Below are 17382 nucleotides of genomic sequence, written 5' to 3' on the forward strand. Positions count from 1 at the left end.
ATAATATTAATTAATGATAATGGCTGAGATGCTTATGAAGGGGTCATACTCAACCATGTAAACTTGAGCTGCTGTGTATTAACTATCATAAATGTTGTGACAACACGTCACACATTTTATTTTGGTTTTTTTTTTGCTGTTGTACTCCTGGTTCCTCGGATGTGACTGTATTCTGCAAATACACAGTAAAAAAATTCTTTGCCTGAAGAGCCTTCTAAGTTTAGACAATAAAAAAACCAAACCCTGAGCAGCAACAGGTTACAGAAAATAGACATATGGACAGTAGAAAATAATTGGTTAAAGCAACTCAGAAAAATGTAGTGGAAGCAATAAGTTTGCAATTTTTTTTTATAGACACATAGCAAATAGAAGAGTGTGCATCCACCTGTATGAGGTTGTCCACTCACCTAGGGCTGAAATGGCCATTTAGGGAAGCCACTAATGATAGCTGTCAAGAGATAAAGACACCTTTTAAAGTCCAGGTGAAACTGGAATACGAATGTTTATTGACTTAGCTGATATTTCACAAACCTGAGAAATATATGAAAAAAATGGCACTTGATATCACTTACTGCCTTGTGCTATTCTCAGCCTCACTTTTTCAAATGCATTTTTAAGTCTCAGTAGTGGTCCTTTTTGTCTTTTATTCTTGCATTATCCTCATGGCCCTGTACCTCCAAACTCCAATAGTGTTCTCAGGGTGAGTTCTCATGGGTCTCATGGGAAACAACTACCATTTTGCCCCTCTTTATCCTCACCTCTTGTTTTGCAGACCTTGACTCATACTGGAGAAAACTAAACATTGAATAACAAAATAAAGATCAGCAATTTAAATAATTGAACAATATTATCCGATAATTGCTGTGCACAGTAGCAAATATGCAAAATTTGCACCCTCTTAGTATACTCCCCTCAGAGCTAATAGTGCCAGAAGTGGAAACAATGGGGACTAGGAGTGGCTCAGAATGAAAAGTATGTAATGCTAGGGAAAAACGATGAAAAAAATCATCAGGTATCTTGTCATCTTCATCCTCACCACCTGCTGCACTGGACAGCCACTGCCTCCCCAGAGGCAGTGTCCCAGGACTCTACTCTTCCTGGGTGGTCACAGGGAAGAAGCTTCTCTTTTCTCCTCTTCTCTTCTCTTCTCTTCTCTTCTCTTCTCTTCTCTTCTCTTCTCTTCTCTTCTCTTCTCTTCTCTTCTCTTCTCTTCTCTTTCTCTCCCTCTGTTTCTACTTGAGTTTTAAATATCCTCAGCACTTTGATGTAAAGGCTAATTATCTGACTGAAGCACCTCTAAAATACACCCTGTTATAATACCCTCTATATCTGAATCAACAAAACCAATTTCTGTCTTTTCTATCTGATTTTAAAATCTATCTGATCCTTTAAAATCCTCCCCCTTCAATGACTTGTTGAAAATAGCCTTACTTTTGCTTTTGGAAAATGCTGCCAATATCTGCATGGCATCAAAGTATGACAGTTGCAATTTATTTATCAGCACATTAGGTTTTAACCACAGCATGCCCTCTCATCACTCAAGAAAAAATTACAGGCTAGAGTCTTATAGCTATATCATTTCTATGAATAATACGTATAACTGAATTTAGTCCATCACTTGCTATTATTCTGTCACATGAATGTCAAAACAGAGGAGCTGTAAAGCAAACAAAAGAAGAAAAATTGTAGTCATAAAGTAAACAGTTCCAAGAGAGAAAGACAATCACAGGTGGAACATTCATTGGAAACTGTTTTTTTTACCAGGTACTAGGAAAGTAAAATAGCCTGTCAAGACCTGATACAGAAAGAATATTGAAGAGCTAATGGACTTCTCCTGGAGGGCAGGTAAGTGAATAAGGCCATAAGCCTTTTTGGGAAGAACAGACTGATGGAGAACAGGCTGTGAAGGATGGCCCAGGCAGTTGGATTGATCCCCACCTTCAGTTTAAGAAGTTTTCAGCATAAAATTCAAGCACACGGACCTTTCACTACCGTGTTTCATACTGTTGCATACCTTTGACTAAGCAAAGGAGAATTGTTTGAAGAAACTGTCTTGAATCTTTCCACATGACTGAAAACCAAAACAGCCCGTTCATCTTTCTCAGTCATCCAATTACAGGATTCTGTCTTCAGACAGGTGAAGGAACTGAAGCCCATCACTGGAAGGATGCTCATGAAATGTGAGATGCAGTTTGCACTGTCCCTGGGACAGTACCTTACTCAGAAATGTAGGAGCAACTAGATAAGCTTGTTTTTATTGCAGCAACTCAGGATACTTCATGGAATTACTATGGTTATTGAGCTAACTTTATTGCCATGCTGCTTCATAATATGCAGTCCATTCTCATCAAACCCACGTGAGGTAGGGCTATAGGTTCATTTATCCTGTATTATAGGCCAAATAAGACTCAAGGCTCCTAGGGAAATAATCAGGGAGAGCTGCATAACTCTAGGACAATATGATAGGTAAGAAGCCAGTGGAAAAGGTTTCTTTGTCTTCTAATGAGGTTAGCATAGTCTCCAGAGCTTGCTTCAGCCTGAGAAGGAAAAATATATTTTTCAGTATTTTTGTCCTTTATGAAAGAAAAAATCATAGAATATTACAATAACTGAAGTTTGAACAGATATTTTTTCAACCAAGGAATTTTGAAGACCTTCAAGGATGCAAAATCCATCTGTAGCCCCTAAAGGCCTTCAGAAGTGTATCCCTCTTTCTTTGCTTCATTATCTCAGTTTCCCATAACAAAGGTGGAAAAAAACTCTCTCTTGAGGTTCTTCACAACTCAGTGTTAGCCAACAAGTGTTGTATACTGTCAAAACCTATACTTTTTTGAGAGCACTGAATTTGAGGAAATAGTAATAATGATGTTAGAGAAACAAAACCACATGTACATTCGTAAGAACATGTGTCGAAATACCTATTTGCCAAAGTATTCCTAAAGCTTTTATAGGCAGAAAAAAATTTCATTTTTTAAAAGTAAAAGACAAAGAACAAGTTGAACTGTTGGAAAAAACTTGGTGACTATGGAGCTCAACACAAAACTTCTCTGCACAAAGTTTTTTTAAATGTAAAATTCTAAACAAGTAGTGATATTAAAAAAATTGAACCATGAAACTGAGACATTGCTCTGTATCTCTAGTCAAGCTCTCTTGCTGTCTTAATTTCCCTATATTTTTTATTCTATTGTTAATTTTACAGATATTATTAATAATAAAAACTTATGAAAATACTTCTTCCACTTAAAAGATTGTGAACTTTCTGAAGGATTTTAAAATCTTGAGGTTCATCCTTTTGAACCTAAATTCAGAGAATAACATCAATACAAGATTTGTCTCAGAATCTTCATTTTCAGAAGTTTGGGGCTAGTCTTTGAAGCAAGTCGTAAAATAAAAAGAAGATTTCAAACTTTTAAAGCAGGGAGATTTTATCAGGGAAAAAAAAAGAAACAGTAAATAATATTTGGCTTTCCTCTAACAACCGTTTATTATTTTAGTTTGAATTTTTGAGAACTATTCAATTATTTTTAGTCTGCTGCATTTTATGATGTGCTGCCAATGCCATGTTGAAATTATATCAAGGTCATTGCTTGGGATTGGTGTTATCACTGTCCTTTGGTTTATTACACTTTTTGTGATCAGGAAATCCTGATGCTGTCAATTCAAGTGACTACAGAACTTCTAGAGACTTATACTGCCATCCTCCTTAGGCAGAAAGTAAATTGTAATTTCAGTGTTGCACAATCTGATTGACAGACCTACACTGAATAGGCTCCGCTTTAGCAAGACAATGAATCCCTTCTCTCTTGCCATATTTCATAAATTCTGCAAATTTGCATTAAAGCAACCTGTAAGCATTGTGAAATTATTATTTTGGTAAAAGGCAGCCATGGTTGGCCACTCTTCATAATAAAGGACAGAGTTTTGACTAATTCTGATGGTTGTGATATATTTCCAGACTGGCATAAAAACTGTTACTCTTTCTGTTATTTTAAATGGACATTAAAATCGATATTTCAATGAAGCCACTTCCTTCCTGGCTAATTTGAACCTTTCATTTTGTAAAGCTGTGATATATATATCAAAAAAGCTTCCTAAGAAAAAGGTGCACAACCTTTTAAAAATTATTTGACCTCGAATAAGAACAGTTCTTTTCCTCTCCTTTAATGGCCTGAGAGCAAGAGTTTTGTGTTTCAAGGACTTTTAGGAGAATGAAGTGGTCAGTTTTCAAGCTGCAATTCTTTTCCAGTGTTCCTTAGTGACTAGAAATCTGGCAGCCTGGAGTTTAAAATCCACTGCTCAGAGTTAGGTGCCTCAGCTCTTGAGCATTGTATAGGATAAATTAGCTGTAAGGATCTGGAATAAAGAGCCGCCAAAGCTGAATGAATGTTACAGTAGGAATTTTTCCAGTATACAAGGCTGAGTGGTTGAAATTTACACGTTGAATGAAAGAAAATCTCTGTCATTATTGAATATCACTTGGTTTTCAATGTAAAAATAAGTGGGAGCAAGGAAAAGACCTACGAGAGCTATAACTCTCTGAAAGGGAGGATAACATGAGACTGTTAAAAGAGCATTTCTTCTTGAATCACAGATGATCACTTCCAGAACACAAAGAAAAGTCAGAAGTAAGATGGCTTTTTTTCCCCCCTACCATTATATGATTTCTCATTAACTCTGTACTTTCAGGAGCAGGTGCCTGTGAATCCTTTTAACTGATGTTGAAAACACCAGAGCTCCACCTAAAGAAAAAATGTATTAGAAGGATACATTTTAATAGATTTCAAAAAGAAAGTGGTAACAGAAAAAGTTTGTAACAAAGACTGTAGAGTTTAATTAGCTGTTTTGGAGAATCATTTGAGCTATTTGACTTCTCAAAAAGAAAACCAACCAGTTCAATGTGAGACAAAAAAGCCAAAGGAATACAGAGGACATCAAGAAAACAATTAAACTTGACTTAGTGGTTTAACAATGATTACAAAAAATTACCGTCCCAAAATAATACATAACTTTTCTATGACTTAGTTCCTGAAAAGGACTTGCTCAGCAATGCCCCAATACACTGCTAGGAAAACAGCAGAAACACATTGGGTGTTTGAACACAGGGATGAGGGAGTAAGCATGCCTAAGGAACTTGGAGCTGGGTGGGAAGAAATTGTGCTGCGCTGACAAAGCCTGTGTCCCCACTGGCAAATAGTGCAGCCCAACATGGATCTACTGAGGGAAACACTTTGTATGAACATGGTATGTGTTTTGGGAGGGCCTCTATCTTGTTTCCCTGGGGTGTACGTGCATTAGCAGCTGTAGTGAAACAGGTGCACACCTAGAGTTCCTCTTCCATTCTGGTTTTAGCCAGATGGAATCCAGTATCTGTCTTCCATGAATGCTCTGTGACGTGAAACAGAAGATGGGAAATATAAGACTTAAATTAACCCTTAAATATAAGGGTTAATTTAAAATACCTAGTCGTGATCTGAACTAAAGTGCTAGTGTAGACACACCTAGGGTCCATCTGCACACAAGTAGATAAGAGATTGTCAATGTCTGGGCAGGACTCTGCTCCCAAATGTGCACTACATTCTTGGTTCTTTGAATCTGTTGGCCTGGCATGGAGGAAGCCCTCAGCAAGAAAAGTGCCAACATCATGTTTCCTTCCTGCCATTGGAAGATAATAAAACTCTTTTCAGAGCTGCAAAACTATTTGAACTGGACAAGCTCAGAGCAAATATGCAGTTTGGGCACTATTTATTCTGAACCTAGATGAAGGGCTGACTGTCTAGATTGTTCTTCATGTTGGCTGTTAGCGTATGAAATAGTGGTTAGTGTGCAAACTGACACATGGCTCTTCAAAGTCAGAGAAAAATATTTTTTTTCAATAGACCACTGATTAGATGCGGCTGAGTCAGAAGGGTATGAGTCACCACTCAAATGACAAGTGTAAATTTAGAGCCGAGGGGAAGGGAGGAGGCTTTTAAAAGCAAACACATTGTTTGAAACTGAAGAAATTGAAGCCAGGTCTCCGCCACAGGATTTTGCTGGCATACCATGTATTGTCTAGAGGTGTAAGAAAATCACCCATGGAGTTGACACTGGTCTGTTGGCAAAATCCACAGTGAAGACACGGGGATGCTTAAGGAAGAGTGTTTGTCACAAAGTTGTTTTTGTGCAGGGGAAGGATATAGCTATGCTGACAAAAAAGTCTTGGGGTAAGATTTTGTCAATGCGTGTGAAGGTGCTCCTGTTTCAATAGGCCCCTCAGAAAGCGAGAATCCCAATATACAGCTTCAAGATCCTGAATGGATTTAGGTATGAGCTAGCTCTCAGCTGCACAGTATGTGTTTGAAAACAGGAAGATCTAGGTGCTAGGGAACATTTTAGTCTCAGAATGCTAGTAAAGAGAATTGTTTAGACTGATGTTTGGAGCTCATTATCTCAGTTTACCCCAAATATTGCTTTAGGTGCCCACATTCTCTAACCACATTTCAAGAAAATGGGAGAAAAATGGTCTAGTTAATATTGTCAAAAGGTGGCATTGCGGCAAAATATTCCAGAGTAAATATTAGTAGATTGCGCCAAATTGGCACAGCATGTCAAGTGAGATCTATCAGGGCACTCACCTGAGTGCCAATGGATATTTTGATTAACGGGAAGGTTGATGGAACAGAATCTCTTACGAAGTGTGTAGACATCAAGGCACAAAGTAGACTGTAAACACCACTGAGAACAGGATTAGAATTCAAACAAACCCAACCTGAAAATCAAAGAGCAGAAAGAACCAACCCAGTGGAAGAAAAAAGGAACTAAACAAATATATCTATGGAAAACAAACAAACAAACAAACAAAAAAGACAATACCTTGGAGTATTAAAGTCTGTTGTGGACCACAAACTGTATGACAGGACTACAATGCACTGTTGTTATAAACAAAACAAACCACCATCCCAAATGAACAGGACTGTCTTCTGCAGAACTTATGAAGCAATTAATCTTTTTGTCTCTATGTAGCTTGGGGCACTAAACTTTACCAGAGATACAGCCACACTAAGAAGAATAAAAGGAATACTGAGAGATTTAGAAAATGTGATCTATCCATCAATGCAGAGGTAATTCAGTTTATTTTTGGAATAAAAAAGAAGTATAGGAGAACATGATAAAAATTCAGTATTGAAAATATAGTGAAAAGTATTGAAAGTATAGTGAAAGGCTAGTGATATATGACTTTTCATTTCCAGAGAGTAAAAGAAAATAATAATAATTAATTTTCTGAAGGACAAGATACAGTTTAGATATTATGGAGTGTGTTCCTAACACAAAGATCAATGAGCATCAATAAGCTACCTAAGTAGTGTCATCTTCCCTTACTGAGGGTTTTAAAGATAATCTCAGGAAACCTTTGCTAGGGAGAATAACAGGATTTTTAATTTTCCTGAGAACAGGCACATGGATTAGTTTTCCTGTGAAAGTAACTTCCAACTTTGATATAAAGAAAATTGACCTGACTCTTCTTGGAGGCAAGGAGCAAAAGCACAAGGGAAAACAGGCACGGGTTCCAACAAGAGTATTTTAAATTAGATGCCCTGTGGGCAGTTCAATGCTGGAACAGGTTTTCCAAAGGGCCTGTAGCATCTCCACATTTGGAAGTATCAAAGCTGTACTGGACAAAGTCCTTGCTGCTGCTTTAAGCATGGGGTTAAATGACCCCCAGAGGTCTCATCCAAACTCTAGAACAGAATGGAATCATGGGGTTTTATGATGCCATGAGTCTACTGTTAAACTTATACATGAAAAGGGTGTCATATCACCCTGTGTATAAAATGTGGCTTTTAGTCCAGAGAAGGAAAACTGAAAGTTGCCTGTATTAGCATTAACAATGCATTATCTGCAGGCTGTCTGGGATTTCTTCTATAAAATAAAGTTAGTTATTTTCCATAATTACCTTCAATCTACATAAATGAAAATCTATCTGCATTAAAATATCTTTCAATTCCTCACCCATTCCCTCCCCTTTCTCTTTAGATAACCAAATTTATTAATATTTTTAATCAGAGAACAACACAGAAAAGGGCATTATCAAAAGCTGTCTTTGGGAAGTGACTTAACTGATTTGCCTTTGACCCCTGTCATCAAGTAATTAGCTTAAAAATTTCAATGTCAAAATTGTTGGGGAAAAAAGCCAAGAGAAATTATATTTTATTCTATATTTTGGCAGAAATGTTACCCCCACACTTGAACTGAAGTTGACTACATTACTATGAGGTAGTTAGAAAAGCAGGAACCTCTTTTACTATAATTTAGCTGTCTAGTGTGTAGGATTAGCTGTTTCATTCATAGTTATTATAAAATGTTCTTTGGACACATAACATGTTTTCAATGAAGGATGTCAATTTCAATATTGCTGTCTATCAGCTAGAATAAAAGTGTGCTCTTTGTTTTTTAAGGTTGCTTTAGACTTATGTGAGGGTAGATCCAGATGGCGTTTGGTCCAGAGTGATTTCAAGCAAAGCACTGGGTGAGTTTCAGTTCTGACTACTTGCACAGCAGGTGATGGGTAGGTCGGCAGGCAGTCAGGTATGACAGCAACAAGCTTCCAAATCTACCAGAAGGCCCTCTGAAGACCTCTGACCAGGGAACTGAGAACAGCATCAATCAGCTAGGAGGGTTGTCCTTCACTGAATCTGTGGAGAGCCAGTTAATCTTATGTGAGTGCTGCTTTCCAGCAAAATGAGGCTTTTAAAAGCCCCCAGGAACAGACACAGACGTGCAGAGAACCAGTGATAAAAGAGACACTTGAAAACAGGCTTTGAAAACTTTTAGGAAAACTGTAGAGCAAGATGCCTGCATATGCAAATATATCTTTTTATAGCAAGTTTGGAAGTATCTGGTGTGATCACAGCCCAGAGGAACAGGAAGAAGGTTCATAGAGACAAGAGCGTTTCCATATAACAGTGAGTGGCACTGGAGTTTCAGAACAGAGGAAGGACAAGTTAAATGAATTAACTTGGATTTCCAGCAGTTCTCTGAGGACTGTTTGAAGAAGTTAAATAAGTCCTCTTCAGGTGGCCTGTTTCCCATGAGAACTGCAGTCAGTGGTAAGTGGAAATACTCAGGAATATCATTGTATTCTGAGAGCAGATCTTGAGATAAAAGAGTAAACCTTCCTAGCACCTTCATAGACTTTGGCACAAGCTTTTACACAGGTGCAGGCTTTGGGCCAATTTGTGAATGAGACAGAAAAAAGTTTGATGTGCTCCTTAACATGCGCCCAGCACCTGCCTACCCAAAATGCAGGGACCCAAGTGTCCTGAGGGCCCCATCACCTCACACCCGAATCCTTGTGCTCCCACTGCTTGTACTGTTCTGACCTCAGGCACTTGTGAGTCCTTTCTATGAGCCATTTTGACTTAGTCTGGCAGAGAACTAAACCAGACAAAACACCTGCTCCTGGTGAAAAAATTCAAGCAGCTCAGAGAGGCTTCATCTGCTCAGGTTCAGTGCCAGTGCAGCAAAGCAGGTGACAGCACAGGTCCGGAAGAGATGGAGGATGACAAAAACTCTTTGTAGGGAGCTGAGTGACAATTCCACTGCTTAATAGATCTTGGAGACATTTCTTGGAGGGCAGTGGCTCCTAGGTAACTTTTTCTCTCCAGACTGTAAAGACAGCATAGAGTAACCAGCTCAGAGTTAGACATCCAGCTTTTAGATGCTTACATGAGTATATATAAGACACTTGTACTGTATACATCCCCATCCTTAAGGTGATATAAGAGGTTCTGTATTGCATAGATGATCTGTTTGCAAGATTGCCCCTAAAAGGGTGGAGTATAGAAGTAGTCTGAATTCTGTCTGCTTTTGCAGTACTGAAATCATGAGGCTCCTGTACTTACCCTGATAACCAAACACACAGTAGTGGACACACAGAGATACAGAGGGTAAGTGGTACTGAAATTTAGCTCACGGGAGCTTCCAAAACTAGAGTTTGTCTCATTTGTACAGTGGGCCTCTGACTGCTTTTTTTAATCAGTTCCTCACAGTCAGATTACTCACAAGTACTTAAGTGAGAACAGTCTGGGTCCAGCTAATTGTGTGAATTAGCCTTTCTTTAGCCATGATCTATACTGGAGAGCAAAATCTCTTCAATCAACTGCAAAAAAATCTATCAGACACAAATGTGAGCACTGGAATAAAACAATAAAACTATGAGAAAATATGAAATATAAACTATTTTCCAGCTTAGAATCGCCATGTTTTTTACAACCATTATCTCCTCAAGCTATACAAAAACTCTCCGAAGAGACACAGGTTTCAAATGAAAACTGTTTCTCCTCTATTGAATCAAAGTAACTTTGTGGTAGGAAGCTGACTTCAGAAAACAGTAAGTGATGCTATAATCACAACAGACACAAGAAGATGGCTTCAGAACACAATCAGCTGAGCGGGAGTGTGTGAGTGTCACCCACATGAGCAGGTGGCCAGGCAGGTAGCATCCTGCTGTTTTTTAATAGGCAATCCTCCTATGCATTTTATCACGCTTGAAGGACAGCATGTCCCACTGTATCAACAGGTTATTGACACATTTCCTACCCAGAAGGAACATCCCTGACTCACTGGTGTCCCAGAGCAGACTTATTTTAGCCTGACAATGCTCATTCTCAGAGCAGAGCACAAGCTAATCTGCTGTGAAGCCTTCTGCATGGGACTGTCATTAGCAAAGCAGGCAAAGAGGAAGGCAGGAATCAGATAACCTTTTAAGTCACCGGGCTGCACTAAGTGGTAATGTCATAGGGCAGCACTAAGTAATGTCTTCCCCATTTGAACCTAGCCTACCTATATCACTGCAAATATATTAGGAATAATGATATCCTTTGGACATGTGCAATAGCAAATAATCACAGTTAAAGTTCTGCCTCCTTAAAACACAAAAATTACTTGTCTGTCAGTGCGTTCATTCCTTTTTTTTCCTAGGTTTCCTATTGACCCGGTACCATTCACTTGGCAAGGTGCAACTCATGTGTAGAGGCTGAACTTAATATCTGAGGTAGCAGAAAATACTTTATTCTCATGCCAAAAGAGATGAAGGACTTCCACTCAAACAAAATAGGAAGCAGACAGGTTAATTTTTTCAGGACTGGAGGGGTGAATATTTCAAGGATGGGGGTTGGCTCTCTGTCCTTTGTCTTCACAAGTAGCAAAGTTAACTCCAAGAATTGATGTCATTCATAATCAGACTTACTACACATTAGGCTATATCTGTAATGATGCTAATGCACCTTGTAAGTCAAAAACAAGCAGCCCATAAACTCCAGCACATTTTACCCCCCATAGGTTTAGGAGCTTTTGTCAAGTCCATCTTATAGCCTATCTCCTTTAATTGCTCAAAACCGACTGCTAGAGCACAATTATTGCTGGAAATAAACTATATTACACAGCGATTTCAGTTCATGATCGGTAGCCATGGAAACACCAAGCAATAAGGCTTTAAAAAGGAAATGGCCCTAAAGGGCAAAAATGGGCATCTTGAATCCAGACAAGTGGGATACTGAGGAGTTTTTGTTTCTTCAGAAGGAAATGTTTAGTTTCTGTTTTAAGGCAATTAACTTCCTCATTTGCTTCACGGAAACTAACACTCATACATTTGTTTATGTAATGTGATTTTGGTTGCATGATCAGTATTTCTCAAGCCCAGTTCTGAGCTTCTTCACCTGTTGCTCATCCTCTAAAGCTACTCAGCCCCTCTGCCTGTAGTTGTTTTGAAATGTGGGTTTAAATCTTCTCAAAGTTTTCAGATCACTATTCTTATTAGTTCAAATTGATAGTGCATTTTTTGCTTTGTGGGCAACATTAAAAGTCCAAGAAAATCGAATGGACAAACAGCTGCTTTTCAAAGAACTGCATAAATTAAGTGTAAACAAACCCAGCAATCTGTTAGGTCTGTCAGTTTCTGTAATAGGAGACAGATATCATTAACTTTCTTAGGCAATCATCATACAGAAGCCTAAATATTTGATTTTTTTTTGTTATTCTATCCAAAAAGACAGCTGCTACTATAGAAGAAAATTATACTGCTCTGACATGATTTGCTCTCAAGAAATCCAAGTCTGCTGCTGCTGCCCATCTCTAGTTACTTTTCCACAGCTTCTAACAATTTCATTTCCTTTTTGTTTTTTTCTTTTTTTTTCCCAGTGATTGAAGTAAAACTGACAATAGAATAATTACTGTGTTATGTCTTGTATCCTTTTTTGTTCCCTTCACCAAACACATAATCCATTCTCCCCAGGGGCACAAAGTTGCTACCAGTTCCAAGAGGCTTCTTTCCTTTACGTCTTCATGCATTAAGATAAAGTTTGTCAGATCAGGTGAGTTAAAAACATCTAATTTACCTAGCTTACTCTCTAATTTGTTCTTTCCATATTGCACTCAAAGGTCTTACCCCTGTGTTTTTGTCCATAGCTGTATTAGGTCACAGCTGACCTTTCTGGTGAAGACAGTCTCAAAACACATATAAATTTTCCTTCTTGACATTCTTTGTTATTCACTTTTCCTGTCCATTAGCTAGCAGAAAAGTATGGACTTTGGTCTGTCTTCCTCTTCCTTCTAATACAGCAACTGAAAATTCTGAGAAATCCAAATCATCCCTGATGCTTCTTCTCGGCACTTAATTCATACTTTGTCCTTCTGATGTTGTTTTTACTTGCTCAGTTTGTCATTTTATGTCCATCCTTAGTGATCTGATCTAGCTTCCACTCTATAGTCTCTCTTCTTGATTTAGATGTCAATGAAGAGTTCACAGTTTAACTAACCCGATCTCCTAGCACATTTTTTATCCTCCTCTATTGGGACAGGATTGTCCTTCTACCTTCAGTCATATTTTTTTGAAGAACTGCCAGGAGTCTTAAAAGCATTTGAAAATCCATTGACATTTCCAAAAATGCTATGCAATCCCAAAGATGAATACCATACTCTTCAACAGAGTTTTATGTTTCCATCATAATGTGACATTAGCCTGGAAAACAAGCTCAGTCTACGTGGCTTCAGGAGTGGTGAGGCAAATAACCTCCAGTTAGGTGTCCCCATTAAACCCTTCCAAAAACATTCTTACCCAAAGTGCCTTTTAGCACACCTTCACCAATGAAGTCCACTCTCACCAGATGTTTCTTTATTTGGAGAAAAAATTGAATTTCCTTCCAGGAAGAGAAAGAAAAATAAAAAATAAGAAATATTTATTTTTTAAAGGTAAGTTGAAACTCGAAATCTTTTACTTTTCCTTAGTCTTGGATTGCTTTGCTTTTTTTCTCAATCTCACATACATATTTATAATCTACCAATAAGTTTATTAATTATTTTGTGGAAAACTGTATGAAGTTTGGTTAGTTTCCTTTTCATTTGACATTGCTTCCATTCTGTAAATGCTATGCTTAAGGAGTATATTTGCTGTTAGGTGACAGTGGGTCTTCTGCTGGTCATTATAATACTGTCACACTGAAAAGACAGTCACACCATAATTGTGATTTTTTTAAAATATACTGTCATAACAAACATGTCAGAGAATAGGTTTTAGTGAAAACTATTTGGTATCTTAAGTGATCACTGAAAAATTCTTCATGTTACTATATGTTGCTTCTTCAACAGTATTGATTAAAAGGAGATGTTATTTCAGCAGGCAGGATAGTCTTTGATTTCAGTCTCTAAACCAATCCATAGCTATCGGCATGTCTGATTTATCCATTCTAAAACATGATCATGTTAACATATGTTACAGAATTTATTATTAAAGCACATTTCTAAATCACTATCACACTCACAGGAAGTTCAAGGAATAGGGGGACAAATAAACAGGGTAGGGCAGAGTCATGAGCAGAAGTAAAGTCTTTGCTCTGTTCTTTCTCAGTCACCAAAAAATTCCCCTATAGACTGTAAACATGTGGAACACTCCCTCTGGAAATAGACAGGGGCTGTAGGCTGTTACCTAAATGTAACTTAAGTGTTCGAATTCCTAAAATTTCCTTGTGAAGCACTGAGGGCTCAGAAGACCCCATGGAAGTTTTTTTGCCTTACAGAGGATCTAAATACTACTGCCCAGGTTTGATACCTGAAGTTAGACTGCCTGAATTCTTGGTTTGAAGGCAAGTTTGCAACCTATCTTCCTCATTTGGAATATGTTTTCCATCATTATGGATATTAAGAATGCTTCACAGAAAAGTATTTTTGAAACTAATAAATAATAATAATAAATAATTCCAGTTATTAAAAAAAAGCAAACCCAAAAGCAAAAAATTACAGGGAACATCACAACAGTAAGACTACGAGAACACTAAAAAAAAGTTATGTCATAAACAGGCTTGAATAGCAAAAGATGAGTGAGGGCTCGAGCTGTGAACACAGCAGGCCTTTGCATAAATGGAAAGAAATTAATAATAATTAATAGGGAAGTGAGAGAAGTGAAGACAAAGATGTAACAAAATGTAAGAAGAAATTTTTAGCAGTGGTGTATTGTGAAATTGCTTTAAACTGAAATGCAGTAGGTTTAGATTAGATATTAGGAAGAAATACTTTACTGTGAGGGTGGTGAGGCACTGGAACAGGTTGCCCAGAGAAGCTGCAGGTGTCCTATACCTGGGAGTGTTCAAGACCAGGCTGGATGGGGCTCTGAGTGACCTGCTCTAGTGGAAGATGTCTCTGCCCATGGCAGGGGGGTGGGAACTGGATGATCTTTATATCTCTTCCAACTCAAACCATTCTAGAATTCTATGATTATGCTGACAGATGGAAGAGTGATCTACTTGAGAGAACAAGACCTGTAGAAATTAGTGCTGATCTAAAATGCATGTTGCTAAAACTTGTTGACCACAAACCATGTCTTTACCTTGTAACACTGGGCTTCAGTGTTGCAGTTTCCTATCTTGTCAGCAGACACCAAAACTATACCCTGTGGTTTTAACCTGTTTACATATTGATATTTTTTGGACTGCAAACTGTTCACCAGTGAAATCAATACCTAGTTCACAATACTGTCTGACAGCAGAGCTTCCCCATGTGTAGTTGTACTATTTAATTCTGCATAGTATCCTGGAACAGTTTATTTGAAACATGTTTTATGTAAATAATTATACAATTGATTTCACAGAGTCACTCTAGCAGTTGAGCAGATCTGCGTTCAGAGGCGGGAAACTCCCTGAAGACAGCACATGTCCCAGGCCTAACTGTGGCTGTGTTTTGAAGAAAAGTTTCAGTGGTCTTAGGGGATTTATATCTGACAGGCAGACTGCAAATGCTGCTGTATAATATCTAGCATGAAAATAAAGGCTGAGTATCTGGGGCAATCAATAGCAGAAGTTAGATTCCCCAGTGGAGATCTAACAGCAAATCAAGAGTCATTGCTCCCTTAATTCCAAAACAGCCAGTGTTAGTCCCATAAACCAAACCATAAATTCTAGAAACACAGTCCTAAAACCATGGCTGTGTACATGAGAGGTAACTGTGACTTTCTGGTTTTTAATAGGTTTTATCTTTTAGTAATTTTTGTCTTCCAATACTTCCACATACCTCTTCAAACTTTCTTTTCCTTATCCCCCTTGATATGCAAAGCTCTGACTGGATTAAACCTCACAGAAAACAAATCTTCAGTTGTGCCAGATGAAGGCACTGGGCCCTGAAAGGAAAAAAGACAAAATCAAATTAGAGTAGGTCTGGAAGTCAGAAAGTCTGGGTAAAACTTCTCTCCCTGGATTGCTGCAATGCCACAAAGAATTCAAAACAATCATAAGACATTTCCTGAGTGTGCTACAGAGGTTAACTAAGTTGGTTTCTAATATCATAGAATCACAGAATTATTTGAGTTGAAAGACATCTTAAAGATCTGGTTCTGAGTTCATTGTCATCGGCAAGGACATCTTCCACTACACCACGTTGCTCAAAGCCTAATCCAACTTTGAACACTTCTAGGGATGGGACATCCACAGCTACTCTGGGCAACCAGTTCCAGTGTCTCATCATTCTTATAGTGAAGAATTTCTTCTTTATTTCCTTTATAAACCAACCATCTTTCACTTTAAAACAATTGCCCCTGTCCTGTCACTACAAGACATGGTAAAAACTCTCTCTTCATCGTTCTTCTAAGTCCTCTTTATGTACTGAAAGGGAGCAGGGAGGGGAGGAGACAGGGAATGACATCCTTCATTTCGTATGGCCAACAGGGGAGTTCAGTGAGTGATCCATGAAGTGCTGTGTTATAACCACCATTTTATATAAGCAATACTTTATATCGGTGCTCAAACACTCTTACATCTCCAGGGTGAGAGACACTGTACCATTTCAGAGACTAATCAGTGGAAAAGAGGAGTTACAGGGTAGTTTCATGTGGAAAAAAGGAGTCTGTGTAGCACTGAAAATCCTATGGAATTCTGCAGTGGCAGAATGAGAGGGAAAACAGAATTAGAGAACAGGGCCATAGCACTAAAAACTGCATATAATGAAGCAGCATATAGAACTGCAGGCTCAGGGAGTCTGACACAGGCAATGGAATTAGAGAGGCAGTTCTGCAAGCCTATTTCAGTCCCCAGGATAGCCTTGTGATGCAGTGTCCACCACAAAACCACAGCTGAGGAGGACACTGTGCTGACATCATGATGCTTTACCCCTCTCTGCTAGGCAGTTGCATCGTGCTTTTTGTGCAGAAGCAGGATGAGGTCAAGACATGGGTGATGACACTCAGAGGTGTCAGATTTCATTTTTGCTCCCTGCTGCCTTGGGCTTTGTTTCAGCTTCTTGACTGCTCCGGGACTTTATTGTGCCTCACCCACCTCATCAGGGGCCCACAGGGACCCACGAGCCAGCTGAGACCTGCGTGTCAGACCACAGAGAAGGACAGATGTTCAGCTCATGCTAAGTAGTTGTAGTAAGATGGGATGAAGGGCCAGGTCAATAAGGGGCAAGGTAATACAGGAGGCTAGTTTGTGATTCTTGTACTCCATGCATGATCCACATGTGCACCAGAGGTGTGCTGCTGCACGAGGACCTGCGTCACACCTATGCACAGAGCTCCCTGCAGGCGCCACTGGGGCACACCAGGCTCAAAGGCACATCCCACAAATTACAGGTCTGACAACCACTTCCTCTGACGGTGCCACAGCTGCTGCCCCAGTCCCAGCCAAGGTAACTAACCCTGCCTCCATAACCTCCTGGGCAGCTGGATGATCCACAGGCACCTCTCCTTTTGTGCCCTTTTGGAACAGAATATGTTTTGAGCACAACCTGCAAAGTGAAAAGTATAGTTCCTGCTCTGCTAGTACAAGTGTTTTCATTTTGTGCCCTAGACTAAGAGAATACTTTGTGTTCTTAAAGAGAATGAAAGTAATAAATAAATTCGCAAACAAAATGTACCTTGTATAC

Source organism: Corvus hawaiiensis, chromosome 26 (genome assembly GCF_020740725.1).
Source record: "Corvus hawaiiensis isolate bCorHaw1 chromosome 26, bCorHaw1.pri.cur, whole genome shotgun sequence".
Taxonomy (NCBI): domain Eukaryota; kingdom Metazoa; phylum Chordata; class Aves; order Passeriformes; family Corvidae; genus Corvus; species Corvus hawaiiensis.